The sequence below is a fragment of the Callithrix jacchus genome, chromosome 6, assembly GCF_049354715.1.
Source record: "Callithrix jacchus isolate 240 chromosome 6, calJac240_pri, whole genome shotgun sequence".
In the NCBI taxonomy this organism is placed as follows: domain Eukaryota; kingdom Metazoa; phylum Chordata; class Mammalia; order Primates; family Cebidae; genus Callithrix; species Callithrix jacchus.
The window spans coordinates 95,894,636-95,909,387 of NC_133507.1; the positions used below are offsets into that span (position 1 = coordinate 95,894,636).

General features: G+C 42.2%; 1 non-coding gene across 1 annotated transcript; it reads right to left on the minus strand.

Annotated features, from left to right (window-relative positions):
• Nucleotides 1–7,088: 7,088 nt before the first annotated feature.
• LOC118154841 (U4 spliceosomal RNA) lies at nucleotides 7,089–7,229 on the minus strand. The gene has a single exon (XR_004745099.1). It is a non-coding gene; the product is annotated as a U4 spliceosomal RNA (small nuclear RNA).
• Between the last annotated feature and the right edge of the window lie 7,523 nt (nucleotides 7,230–14,752).

Below are 14,752 nucleotides of genomic sequence, written 5' to 3' on the forward strand. Positions count from 1 at the left end.
TCCACCCTTGCAAGTCAGTGTTAGAACTCACCCCATAAAGCATTTCCAGATTACAGGTGTCGAATGCCCACTATGTGTATTCAGTGTACTAAGGAATCCAAGAAAATAAGGTGTCTTAGAACCTTCTCCCTCTCCTTACTGCATTACTAGCTACGTTTATTTTATTTGCTTTTTTCCCTTTTGTTAATTTTGTCCTGACATCCTTTTCTTCCTGACTCTACTATAGATGATTTCAAAGTAGAAACAAAACCTCCTGCTCGTGATTTCCAGATCCTTGCCATTCAGAGGCTGATCCATACACCAGCACCACTGGCATCACCAGGGAGCTTGTTAGAACTGCAGAAAATTGGACCCCACACCAGACCTATGGAATTAAAATCTGCATTTTACCAAGATTGCTAGGTGATTCTTGTATACTTTCAAGTTAAGAAGCCCTGTCCTTGAGCAGGGCTTTCTTGGGCTTTGCTGTACATTGAAATCACTTGGAGATCTTTCAGAAACATTTAACCTGGGTCCCACCCCCCAGAGATTCTGAGCAATTGGTCAAGGTTGGGTTGGTTTGAACATCAAGATTTTTAAAAGCATCCTGATAAGATGACTAACAGTTTCAATTCCCTGGGACTGAGAGAATTTTCCAAGGTGTGGAATTTTCAGTGCTAAAACCGGGAATGTCTCTAGCCAACCAGAGAGAGTTTGTGGCCCTATCCCTGGTGATTGTAAAGTTGAGACCCACTGCTGATGAGAATGCACAGCAGAGGCTGGTCATGCAGAGCTATGCCATTCTGTTGAGACTGTAAGTCCCTTAAAGGCTGAAAGGGCATTTAAACATTCTTTTTGTATGCATATTTTCCAAATGAAGCCACTTAATAATGCCATAACCAACATGATATTTCTCCAAATGTTCTGTAGTCATACCTCAAGTTTATACATTTTTTCATGGGAAAAGGAGTTAATAAATTTAACATTCACATCTTCTGGCATGTGGACATACACATGCTTCCCTCTTTTCAAGTGAGGATCTTAGAGCCCTTCCTATAACTGCTGTTGCAGTTGACCTTGGCAGCCAGCTTAGATATGCCAGTACTAGACAGGTCCTCACTCAGCCCCAGCCCTGGAGTCCATGCCTGCAAGAGTACCACACCCTAGCTCTCGAGTGTTCCTTATGTTTCTTCAAGACATACAAAAGATGAATAACAAGTTTATATTTGGTTTTCCAAAGTCCATACAAGATATGAAGTAAAGCAACTATATACCTTTTTTTTTTGAGACAGAGTCTTGCTCTGTCACCCAGGCTGGAGTACAGTGGTGCAGTCTTGGTTCATTGCAACCTCTGCCTCCTTGGTTCAAGCAATTTTCTGCCTTGGCCCCCTGAAAACCTGGGATTATAGGCACCCACCATTATAACCAGCTAATTTTTGTGTTTTTAGTAGAGACAGGGTGTCACCACCTTGGCCAGGCTGATCTTGAACTCTTGACCTCATGATCCACCCACCTCAGCCTCCCAAAGTGCTGGGATTACAGGTGTGAGCCACCGCGCCTGGCCAAAGCAACTGTATACCTTAATCTGAAATCTCATGGAGCTGTATCAGGTGCAGAAGCCATGTTCTTGGCCATCTGTAGATTCTTCCATAGAGGCTGTGCATGGTAGTGGATAAAAGCAGACCTCAGGAATGAGGCTCAGTTTCGTTATCTTTATAGCAGGGATACTAATAATATCATATCTGATTTACAGGACTATGAGAACTATGTGATTTATTATGTGCAGTTCTATTATGTGCACTTAAGACCCTTAGCAAGTGCCTCCACCAGAGATAGCTGTGATGTTTATTCCCAGAGGAGGCTCTTATGTCTAATGTGTTTCCTTTGACTTCTTGGTCTTTCTTCTCTTTCCTGTGTATATTCCTGAAATTAGGGCTCTGGGGACATTTACTAAAAATGTTAAAAAATAGATAAGAACAAAAAAAGACACACTCGATTTCTTATAGTCTTTCAGTTGTCAGGTTTTATGCCCATGTGCTCTTATCCATATACGAGTTTCTTTTATATTTTATTTTTTTAACTTTTGTTTTAGGTTTGGGGGTACATGTGAAGGTTTTTTATATAGGTAAACATGTATCACCAGGGATGTTGTACAGATTATTTCATCACCCAGGTATTAAGCACAGTACCCAACAGTTATTTTTTCTGCAACTGGGCACAGTGGCTCACGCCTGTAATCCCAACACTTTGGGAGGCTGAGGCAGGCAGATCACTTGAGGTCAGGAGTTCAAGACCAGCCTGGGTGACATGGAGAAACCCAGTTTCAACTAAAAATACAAAAATTAGCCGTGTGCAGTAGCGGGCACCTGTAATCCCAGCTACTCGGGAGGCTGAAGCATGAGAATTGCTTGAACCCAGGAGGCAAAGGTTGCCGTGAGCCGTGATCATGCCACTGCATTCCAGCCTGAGTAACAGACCAAGACTCTGTCTCAAAAGAAATGTTACCTTTTTTACTCCTCTTCATCCTACTCTCCGCTCTCAAGTAGACCCCACCAACCGTGTCTGTTGTTTCCTTCTTTGTATTCATAAGTTCTTATCATTTAGCTTCCACTTATAAGTGAGACATGCAGTGTTTGGTTTTCTTTATTAGTTTGCTAATCCACGTTCATCCACGTTCCTGCAAAAGACGTGATCTTCTTTTTTATGGGGGCGTAGTACTCCATGGTATATTTGTACCACGTTTTCTTTATTCAGTCTGTCATTGACATGCATTTAGGTTGATTCCATGTCTTTGCTATTGTGAATAGTGCTGCAATGAACATTCCCGTGCGTGTGTTTTATGGTAGAATGATTTATATTCTTCTGGGTATATTCCCAGTAATAGGATTACTGGGTCAAATGGTAGTTCTGCTTTTAGCTCTTTGGTTTTTTTTTTTTTTTTTTCCTTTAGACCAAATCTCACTCTGTCATCCAGACCAGAGTCCAGAAGTATGATCTCAGCTCACTGCAGCCTCCACCTCTGGAGTTTAGTGATTCTCCTGCCTCAGCCTCCTGAGTAGCTGGGATCATGATGGAAAAGCTTTTTGATGTGCTGTTGCAATTGGTTTGCCAGTATTTTATTGAAGATTTTTGCATCTATGTGCATCATGGATATTGGCCTGAAGTTTTCTTTTTTTGTTGAGTCTGCTGCATTTTGGTATCAGGATGATGTTGGTCTCATAAAATGATTTGGGAAGGATTCCTTCTTTTTGGATGGTTTGTAATAGTTTCAGAAGGAGCAGTACCAACTACTATTTGTATGTCTGGTAGAATTTGCCTGTGAACCCATCTGGGCCTGGGCTTTTTTTGGTTGGTGGGCTATTAATTGCTGCCTCAGTTTCATCCCTTATTATTGGTTTAGTCAGGGTTTTGACTTCTTCCTGGTTTAGGCTTGGGAGGGTGCAGTGTCTAGGAACTTATCCATTTCTTCCTGGTTTACTGGTTTGTGTGCATAGAGTTGTTTGTAGTAATCTCTGATGTTCATTTGTATTTCTGTGGAATTGGTGGTGATCTCCCCTTTATAATTTTTGATTGCGTCTATTTGATTCTTCTCTCTTTTCTTTTTTATTAATCTGGCTAGCAGTCTATTTTGTTGATCTTTTCGAAAAACCAGCTCCTGGATTTATTGATTTTTTGAAGAGTATTTTGTGTCTCTATCTCCTTCGGGTCTGCTCTGATCTTAGTTATTTCTTGTCTTCTGCTAGGTTTCCAGGTTTTTTTGGATCTTGCTCCTCTAGCTCTTTCAATTTTGACAATAGGGTGTCAATTTTAGATTTTTCCTTGCTTCTCATGTGGGCATTTATTACTATACATTTTCCTCTAGGGACTGCTTTAAATGTGTCCCAGAGATTCTGGTACGTTGTGTCTTTGTTCTGTTTGGTTTCGAAGAACTTCTTTATTTCTGCCTTCACTTCATTGTTTATCCAGTCAACATTCAAGAGCCAGTTGTTCTGTTTCCATGAAGTTGTGTGGTTCTCAGTTAGTTTCTTAATCCTGAGTTTTAATTTGATTGCACTGTGGTCTGAGAGACTGTTATGGTTTCTGTTCTTTTGCATTTGCTGAGGAGTGATTTACTTCCAATTATGTAGTCAATTTTAGAGTAGGTGTGATGTGGTGCTGAGAAGAATGTATATTCTGTGGATTTGAGGTGGAGAGTTCTATAGATGTCTTAGGTTTGCTTGGTCCAGGTTTGAGTTCAAGTCCTGGGTATCCTTGTTAATTTTCTGTATCATTGATCTGTCTAATAGTGACAGTGGAGTGTTAAAGCCTCCCACTATTATTGTGTGGGAGTCTAGGTCTCCTTGTAGGTCATTAAGAACTAGCTTTATGTATCTGGGTGCTTCTATATTGGGTGCGTATATATTTAGGATCATTAGCTTTTCTTGTTACATTGATCCTTTTACCATTATGTAATGCCCTTCTTTTACTCTTTTAATCTTTGTTGGTTTAAAGTCTATTTTATCAGAGACTAGGATTGCAATTCCTGCTTTTTTTGTGCTCTCCATTTGCTTGGTAAATCTTCCTCCATCCCTTTATTTTGATTCTATGTATGTCCTTGCATGTGAGATGGGTTTCCTGGATACAGTACACTGATGGGTTTTGACTTTTTATTCAATTTGCCAGTCTATGTCTTTTGATTGGGGTATTTAGCCCATTTACATTTAAGGTTAATGTTGTTATGTGTGAATGTGATCCTGCCATTTTGATGCTAGCTGGTTGTTTTGTTAACTAACTCCATTAGTTGATGCAGTTTCTTCATTGGGTTGATGGTTTTTACTATTTGGTATGTTTTTGGAGTGGCTGGTAATGGTTGTTCCTTTCTATGTGAAGTGCTTCTTTCAGGGCTCTTGTAAGGCAGGCCTGGTGGTGATGAAATCTCTGAGCAATTGCTTGTTCATAAAGGATTTTATTTTTCCTTTGCTTATGAAGCTTAGTTTGGCTGGATATGAAATTCTACATTGAAAGTTCTTTTCTTTAAAGATGTTAAATATTGACCCCCACTCTCTTCTGGCTTGTAGGGTATCTGCTGAGAGATCTGCTGTGAGTCTGATGGGCTTCCCTTTGTGAGTAACCTAACCTTTCTCTCTGGCTGCCCTTAGCATTTTTTCCTTCATTTCAGCCCTGGTGAATCTGATGATTATGTGCCTTGGGGTTGCTCTTCTTGAGGAATATCTTTGTGGTGTTCTCTGTATTTCCTGGACTTGAATGGTGGCCTGCCTTGCTAGGTTGGGGAAGTTCTCCTGGATAATATCCTGAAGAGTGTTTTCCAGCTTGGATTCATTCTCCCTGTCACATTCAGGTACACCTATTAAACGTTGATTAGATCTTTTCACATAATCCCATATTTCTTGGAGGCTTTGTACATTCTTTTCACTCTTTTTTCTCTAATCTTGCCTTCTCATTTTATTTCATTGAGTTGATCTTCAATCTCTGATATCCTTTCTTCTGCTTGGTCTATTTGGCTGTTGAAACTTGTGTATGCTTTGCAAAGTTCTCATGTTTTTCAGCTTCATTATGTCATTTTTATTCTTCTCTAAGCTGTTTATTCTTGTTAGCATTTCGGGAAACCTTTTTCAGGGTTCTTAGTTTCTTTGCATTGGGTTAGAACATGTTCTGTTAGCTCAGAGAAGTTTGTTGTTACCCACCTTCTGAAGCCTGTTTGTGTCAATTCATCAGACTCATTCTCCATCCAGCTTTGTTCCTTTGCTAGTGATAAGTTGCGATCCCTTGGAGGAGGAGAGGCATTCTGATTTTGGTTGTTTTCATCCTTTTTGCATTGGTTTCTTTCCATCTTTGTGGATTTATCTACCTGTGGTCTTTGTAGCTGGTGACTTTCAGATGGGGCCTCTGAGTGAATGTCCTTTTTGTTGATGATTAAGTTATTTCTTTCTGTTTTTTAGTTTTCTTTCTAACAGTCAGGCCCTTCTGCTGCAGGACAGCTGGAGGTCTACTCCGGACCCTGCTTGCCTGGGGATTACCTGCAGTGGCTGCAGAACAGTAAGGGTTGCTGCCAGTTTCTTCTTCTGTTATCTTCGTCCCAGAAGGATACCTGCCAGATGTCAGCCTGAGCTCTCCTTAATGAGGTGACTGGACATATGGAGGTCAGGGAGTTGCTTGAGGAGACAGTCTGTCCTTTATAGGAGCTCAATTGCTAAGCTGTGAGCTCTGTTGTTCTGTTCAGAGCTGCTGGGCAGGTATGTTTAAATCTGCTGCAGCAGAACTCATAACTCCCTTTTTTCCCAAGTGCTCTGTCCTGGGAAGGTGGGGTTTTACTTATAAGTTCCTGATGTGCTGCTGCCTTTTTTCAGAGCTACCCTGCCCAGCAAGGAGGTAGCCTAGTCACAGTCTGCCAGCAGAGGCATTGCTGAGCTGCCATGGGCTCTGCCCAGCTGCTGTGTGAACTTCCTTGTGGTTTTGTTTATAGAGGTATAGTTAGAACTGCCTTGGTAATGATGGTCTGCCTCAGTAATGGCGGACTGCCTTGGTAATGGTGGACTGCCTCAGTAGTGGCAGATACCCTTCCCCCACAGAGCTGGACCACACTAGGTCCAGCTGTGCTTGCTGTGAATCTTTCAATCCAGAGTATTTCAGATTGCTGGTCTTTGTGGGGCTGGGACTCACTGAGCCAGATCACCTGGCTCCCTATTTAGGCCCCCTTTTTTTAGTTGAGTGGGCGGCTCTGTCTCCCAGGCATTCCAGGCGCCAGTTGAAACAGCGGCCCAGATTTGTGTGAGTTTTTATGTGGAGACCCGCTGCACCAGCTGAAACAGCCATGCTGGAAACGTGTGGTGCTATTCAGCCCGGGAATCTCCTGGTCTGTGGGCAGTAATAACTCATTTGGAAATGCAGTGTTCACTCACCTTCTGTGTTGTTCTCACTGGGAACTGCACTCCAGAGCTGTTCCTATTTGGCCATCTTGGATCTGTCCATTATATATGTTTTAAATGGAGAAATTAATCCATTTACATTAAAACTTATTATTGATATGTGAAGCTTTGTTACTGTCATGTTGTTAACTGTTTTCTGTTTTTTTAAAAAATCTTTTCTTTTTCTCTTTTTTTTTCTTTCAGTCTTTGGAGAGACTGCCAAAAATTGCCAATGCTGACTATATTGCAAGTTGTCAGAGTAGGGTATTGGGAAAAGTTTTCAATTAGCAATAATTGCATCTTGGATAAACCTCATTGGCTATAATACTGCCATTGTGCTCAGCCTCTTTTCTTTTTCTCTTATTGATTGTTGTGATTTGATGGATTTCTGTAGTGGTACCATTTGAGTCATTTCTCTTTCTCCTTTGTGTGATTAATTTAGCAGTGAGTTTTATACTTTTGTGTGTTTTTTTATAGTAAATGTTACCCATCCTCCTCTTCCTCCTCCTCTTCTTCTTCCTTCTCTTCCTCTTCTTTTTGCAACAGAGCCTTGCTCTGTCATCCAGACTGGAGTGTAGTGGTGCAATCTCTGCTTACTGCAACCTCCACCTCCTGGGTTCAAGTGATTCTCATGCCTCAGCCTCCTAAGTAGCTGGGAAGGTATGCATCACCATTCCTGGTTAATTTTTGTATTTCTAGTAGAGACAGGGTTTTGCCATGTTGGCTAGGCTGGCCTTGAACTCCTGGCCTCAAGTGATCTGCCCACCTCGGCCTCCCAAAGTGCTGGGATTACAGGTGTGAGCCACTGCACCTGGTCTAAATGTTATCCTTTTACTTCTAGGTTTGGGACTCTTGAGTATTTCTTGTAGAACTGGTCTAATGGTAAGAAATTCCCTCATCATTTGCTTGTCAGGGAAGGACTTTATTTCTCCTTTATTTATGAAGGATAATTTTGCTGGATATAGTACTAGCGGTTGGCATCCACCACCCCCAGCACTTTGAATATATCATTCTGTTCTCTGGACTGTGGGTTTTCTGCTGAGAAATATAGTATTTGTCCTATGGGGTTTCCTTTTTAGGTGACTAGATGCTTTGCTTTTGCTATTTTTAGGATTAGCTCTTTATCTTTGACTTCAGACAGTATGATTATAATGTGTTGGAGACAATCTTTATATATTGGCTCTTCCTGGGGATTGCCAAGCCTATTGTGTCTGAATGTCTAAGTCTATTGCTAGACTTGGGAGGGTTTCATCTATTATTTTATTACATAGGTTTTCTAATCCTTTCTTTGTTTTTGTACCCTCAGGGATACTGATTATTTTTGCTTTAAGTTGTCCCAAGTGTCACAAAGGTTTTGTTCCTTCTTTTTTATTATTTTTTTCTGACTGGATTATTTCAAAAAAACCTGTTTTCAAGTTTTGAGATTATTCTGCCCAATCTAGCCTATTGTTAAAGCTTTCAAATGTATATCGTATTGCCTTCAATGATTTCTTCAGTTCTAGAGTTTCTATTTGGTTCTTTAAAAAAATATCTATCTCTTTGGTAAATTTCTCATGCATATCCTGAATTGTTTCTCTGATTTATTTACAATTTTTAGAATTCTCTTGTATTTCACTGAGCTTCTCTAAAATCAATATTTTGACTTATTTATTTGCAATTTTTGAAAATGTCTTTTTGATTATGATCTATTGCTGGATAATTACTGTGTATATTTGAAGGTGTTATATTTCCTTGTCTTTTCATGTTAACTGTGATATGTTTACTTTCATGTTATTGTGAATATTCTTACATCAATATCTCCATATCTGATATAATGGTCACTCTTCCTATTTTTAAATTTACTTTTGTAGGGAAAGACTTTTTCCTAAAAATGTATCTGTAGTGTTGGTTGGGTAGGGCACTTTGGCTTTGATTCTGGGTGTGTGTAGTAATGTAGTCTTTTTTTTTAATTTCTCTGGCTGTAAACAGTATTAGTGCCATCTGCAATTTCCTTGGTGGGTTAGGTTGTGTGAAGTTGTGCTGGGGACTGGGATGCTCTGTTAGTCAGGCTTCAGGCCCCAGTAGTGGTAGCAATGGGCCAACTATGCCTATCTTGGTGTGGTTCAGGGTAGTGTACACTGACACCTGTGGTGGAAGTTACCAGTGGGCCAATTCTTAGACCTCCAGATGGCTTGCTTGGATGCTGGTAATGGCAGCAGTGGAGTATGTGGGTGGGCAGGATCTCAGGCCTCTGGGCAGCCAGTGTGGCATGGGCAGTGGCAAGTAGCCCATCAGTGGAGTGATTCTCTGGGTTCCAAGCAGTGTGCATGGATGTTGGCTGTGGCTGTGGCTGTGATGGGCTGAGTGGGCCAGACTCCAGGCCCGCAGGTGGTGCTTGCAGGCAGGTGCCAGCTGAGGTGGTAGAAGTTGAGAGTTTAGGCCCAATCTCAGGTCCCTGGGAGAAGTGCTTAGGTGCTCAAGGTGGTTGAGTGGGTTGGGTAATCCTCTGGACTCCAAGGTATATGCTCTATTTCAGAGAGGTAGGTAAAGCCAGGCTGGGTGGGCTTGTGCTCAGGCTCCACAATGATGAGAGTAGGCACCAGCCATGGTTTGCAGGGGCAGGGTGATCGTCAGACCACAGATGGAGTGCTTGGATAAACGGTGGTAGCAGCTGCACCAAGGCCCTGCCACTGGAGAGGGTGGGGCCATCCTCAGTGGCCACAGCCTGGGCCAGAGGGTAGGAAAAGCACATCTCTCTTATGCCCTGGTTCCAGTGGAGCTTGTTCCCCACCCCAGCAGTGTAGCCTGTTCCTAGCTTATGCCCCCTCCCTGTCTACAGGAGCTCCCACCTAGCTGGTGACTAAGACCAAGCTGCAGCTCACACCCTGCTAGCATCTGAGTCTCTATACCAGTGGCACTCACTTCTTGGCACCAACAGCTGCTGCCCACACCTTGCTTGCTTCTTACCTCTGGCTATGGGTTACTTCCAGCTCAGTCCCCAGTCCCAGTAGCAACAGTCTCTGTAATGCCTCAATCTTGGCACCACTGGGCCCCAGGACAGTGTGTAGTCTGCCAAAGGGTAGGTCTGAAAATGGCACCTTGCCATAGCTGCTTAGGCTCTGAAAGGGTGTGGGACCCAACGTGAGCTCCTCCCTGGAGTGGTTCCATCTCATGATCTCTTAGCAGCTCCTTATGTTAGTTTCAGGGGTTGGGAGGGTTGAGGGGCTCTCTTGTGACAGGACTACAGACTCCGTGGTGGGGACTAGGGCCTCTGGAAGTCACTCACCCTTTCCTCGCCTTGGGAATTTACTCCTGCTCCCAGTCCATCCCCTCCAGAAGGCTGTCTCTCTCTCCCTTCTCCTTACCTGCTTTCTGGTGTTTCTTGTTACTTCTCTGTTGAATTCCAACATTCTCTCTTGAATGGTGTATTTAAAGTATGACTATTTATATATACTACGTGGAAGAGGTGGACACAAAATGCTTCTAATTAGCCATCTCGAAGCCCCTCTTCAGCTTTCTTTTTTTTTTAGAACAATTTTAGATTTGCACAAAGTTGAGAAGTTTAGAGAGTTCCGTGTACTTACACCCAGTGCACTCTATTACTAACATCTCACATGAGTGCACATTTGTTACAACTAATAAACCATAATTGATACTTTACCAACTGAGGTCCATGCTTTCTTCAGAATTCCTTGATTTTTACCAAATGTCCTTTTTCTGTTCCAGGATCTTTCAGCTAGTGGTTGTGTCTCCTCAGGATCTTCTTGGCTGTAATGGTTCAGTCTCCCTTTTTATGCCAATTGTTTTGTTTGGTCATTTACTTATTTATTTTTGAGATGGAGTCTGACTCTGTCACCCAGGCTGGAGTGCAGTGGTGCAATCTTTGCTCACTGCAGCCTCTGCCTCCTGGGTTCAAGCAATTCTCCTGCCTCAGCCTCCCAAGTAGCTGGGATTAGAGGCATGCGCCACTAGATGTGGATAACTTTTGTATTTTTGGTAGACACGGGTTTCACCCAGGCTGGTCTCAAACTCCTGGCCTCAGGTGATCCTCCTGCTTCAGCCTTCCAAAGTGCTGGGATTACAGGTGTGAGCCACCGCACCTGGCCCTAACTGTTTTAGATTATTCACTATTGTGATTATGAAATGAATTCATGGTGAATGCCTATACACATAGTTGAAAAATCAATATAATGACCTAAATTATAATAGAGGAGGAATAAAAGTAAAGCAATACATAATTAATATTTAAGTGCTTACTTGGAGCTACACCAGAGGTCATAAAGAAGTAGTCAGATATTTGTACCTATTTATAATTTAAGAACAAGGAGACAAGCACTCTAGAATATTAATTACACTTTTTCTTAATTTTGTTGTTATTTTGAAACAGGAGCTGAAGAAATATACACATGTGGAATTACTGGGCCTGTAGGCATCATATATGTGTTGATTGCTGAAATGGATACTATGAATAGAACTGGCTTCTGTATCCCAATTTTCTAAAATGGTAAACAGAATACCATCCCTTTCTAGACTTATACAGTAGTTGCATTTTCAGAAAATCCTGTGTATATTCACAAGATGCAAAAACATTTTGTGTTTATTTGTAAAACAAAATTAAAGTTTCAATGCGATTAGATGCACATTTTAACTGAAGCAAACATCAGGTCTGACATATGAAAGCCGTGTGGGACACAGACCAATCTTCTGCATCTGGGGCTACCCCCAACTAAATGTCAGTGGCTCCCTCCCATCATTGTGATGACCAATGAAAGTACCTGCAAATTTCCAAAATGCCCCCTAGGGGGCAGTACCCCTGTGGATTATGGTGGTGGGCAGAGGTTGGCAGATTGGCATTCATTTGTTCATTCGTTAAATGAGGACAGTAGTAGCTGAATGAGGGGGACAGGGCATGTAAAACACTTAGCTAGGTGCCTGGCACATGGTATGTCCTCCCAACATGTAAACTAGTGCTATCTTCCAGTTAATCAGCAGGGATTGTTTGAGGTGACCCTGTGTCCTTGATATCCAAGTAGGTATGTGTGAGTAAGGAATGCGGATCAGGCAAGCACCCACCATCCGTGCCCCACACGTGAAATAAACAGTGAATTATTAATCAATTACAGTTCAGAAAAAGGAGCACCCAGAGAGGAGCTGGAGTCAGAGAAATCTTTCTGGAAAAGACAGTAGTGGCTTGTTTAATGAGGGCAGCTGAAACATAATGGGAAATTTATTTATTCCACGCATAACAAACAATTCCTAGATCCTTGCTTCTCAAAGTATGCTCCTCAGACCTGCAGCATCGGGAGGTTTGTTCAAAACAGAATCTCAGCCTGGTAGAAAACAAAAAAAGAAACTTTTAACCTGAGGAATGAAAGCCCCTACATTATCAGCCCCAGAGACTTACTGGAATGAAACAGCAGCAGGTGACAGACAACCCCTTGAGTGAAATAATGATCTCTAGGAGCCACTGACTATGTGGGCTCTAGACTAATTTATGCCAACTAGCCATAAAATGGCCATACACCAGACACCATAACTCCTACCTGACAGTTCAACAATCTACAGCCCATCACTAACCCAAGTTATCTCTGCAAACCAATGAGGATTCCTGTCACACAACTTTATATCGGCCCTCTCTTTGGTCCCTTTGCCTTTAAAAACCTGCTTATAACAAAGGCTGATGGAGCACTCCTCAAGGCAACTTTGAAATGTCCTGGGTAGCTGTCTTTATTTGGGCTCAAGAAAATTCTTTCAATTATATTTTGTGCCTCAGCCTCTTCCTTTTAGGTCGACAGCTTCTATCCCAGACTGACTGAATTAGAAGCTGCATTTTTCTAAGAAAAATTGCTGGTGTTCATTGGCACACAAACCTTTGTGATGTGCTGGACTTACAGAACCAACAGAGGAACTAGTGGAAAGAATGATGATACCAGCTCCTCTGGTGAGAATCTGCTGCAGACTGTGTGTGTGTGTGATAGAGAGAGAGAGAGAAAGAGAGAGAGGGAGAGAGAGAGAGAGAGAGAGAGAGAGAGAGAGAGAGAGAGACAGAGAGAAAGGCACAGAGCTAGATGGTCCATGTTGTGGAGAGTAATCACAAAGGGTGGTTGCAGAACAACTGGGATCAGAATATGTTCGAGGAGGGAGGTGGGAGGGCTTTAAAGGAAGGTTCCCAGCCAGACCCCAGATCTATTGAATCTCAGAGAGCCAGGGAGGAATAATGATTTTTTTTAAAGCCCCCAGATGACTCTTAGAATGGGGAAGGGCCTTATAAAATACCCATGCCAACATTCCAGCCCAGAATGATCATGTTAAATATGGCATCGGAATCTCTAGCAGTTGAAGCTTGGGTATTTTTGTTCTTAGTCTTCCAGGTGATACTTCGAGAGCCATTGATGGGGGTTAAATGGGACAGACTGGAGGAGAAAAGTCAAGGAGATGGCCCTGCAAATATATCTGAGGGATGTTCTATCTCAGAGGAAAGAACCAGGATTAGCGGGTAGAGATTTTCATTGTTTTTATCCAAGTAACAGTAACATTTTTTTTTTTTCTTTGCAGCAGGAAGGGATCTTTGAAATGACCTAGTTCAACTCTTTCAGTTTGTAATTGAAGAAATTAATGGTCAACAAAATAAAGTGAGTTGGTCAAGGTCAACTCAGATCTTCTCATTCAAATCCAGCAACAATAACAACAGCAATGAAATAAAACGAGACCCCTTTCCCCATTTCTGGTGATATTTCCAGTGTACCACAAAGGCATTTAAATCCTACTGGCATTTCAATCACAAGCAAAGCAGACATGAAAAAGGAAAAGGGTGACTCTTTAAGAAACAAGGGGGACACCTTTATGTGAGGAATTGACATTTTGGAGTATCCAGATTAAATTCAGAGACTGGTATCAATACAAAGTCGAAAGCCAGACTCTACAGCTTGGATGTTGATACCATTGAAACAGTAGAGACAGAAAAGGTGTGATATCTTTCCTCCCCACCATAAGGGGCGTGGCTAACATGCTTATAACAAAAGACAGATTAATAAGAGAAAAGTGTAACCAGTTTATTGAATCAAAGTTTTATGTGATACACGAGCCTTCAGAAATGAACATGCAAAGACTCAGGGAAAACAATTTTTATGCTTAGATTCAGTGAAGAATGGAGAGCCTTGTAGAAATGTGATTGGACAAAGGGTGTGATCTAATGGTAATGGACTGAGGAGTGAACCCAGCAAGGCCTGTTCAGATTCTTCTTGGCCTAGCTGTGCAGCATGTATAGAGCAGGACCCCTTCTGGAATGAGGGTCTTAGGATCTACTATTAGACAAGGTAGGTCCGAGTATTTCTTCATGGCCACCTCTTACACAGAAAGCGAGGGAGGCAGGTTGGAGTACTATTTCTAGGTCATATGACCTCCGTGGGGAAGAGGAATTCTGGTTTCTATGAATTGCTTAGTGGGGAGAAAGTAGGGTGGGAGACAGTCTTTGTTTCTAAGGTGGCTTCAGAGGCCTCTTTAGTTTTTTTAGTTCAAAATTAGCATATCTAAGTGCCATATGTTGGGGTATATTTTTCTGAGCCCCAACAAATCCAAGCTACATTTATTAAACAGCAGGTCCTCTTTTGCTCCTCTCTGGGCAACAAGAGAGCTGGCCTGTGCCTTGGTGTGAACTCTCACTGGTGAGACCAGCCCCACCGCACAAAATGAATTAAGAGCTCCAGGGTCAGAGCTGGGAAGACTTCTTGTAGGAGGGAGGCTTCCATCTATTTCTGAAGATCACACAAGACTTGGATACGCAGAGGGGAAATGAGCGGGTGAGTGAACTGGTTGGGACAAAGGCCCAGGAAGAGTCGAAATGGGGAAGCCTCGGAGTTCAAGCATCTTCTAGAGTGCCTGCTATCCTA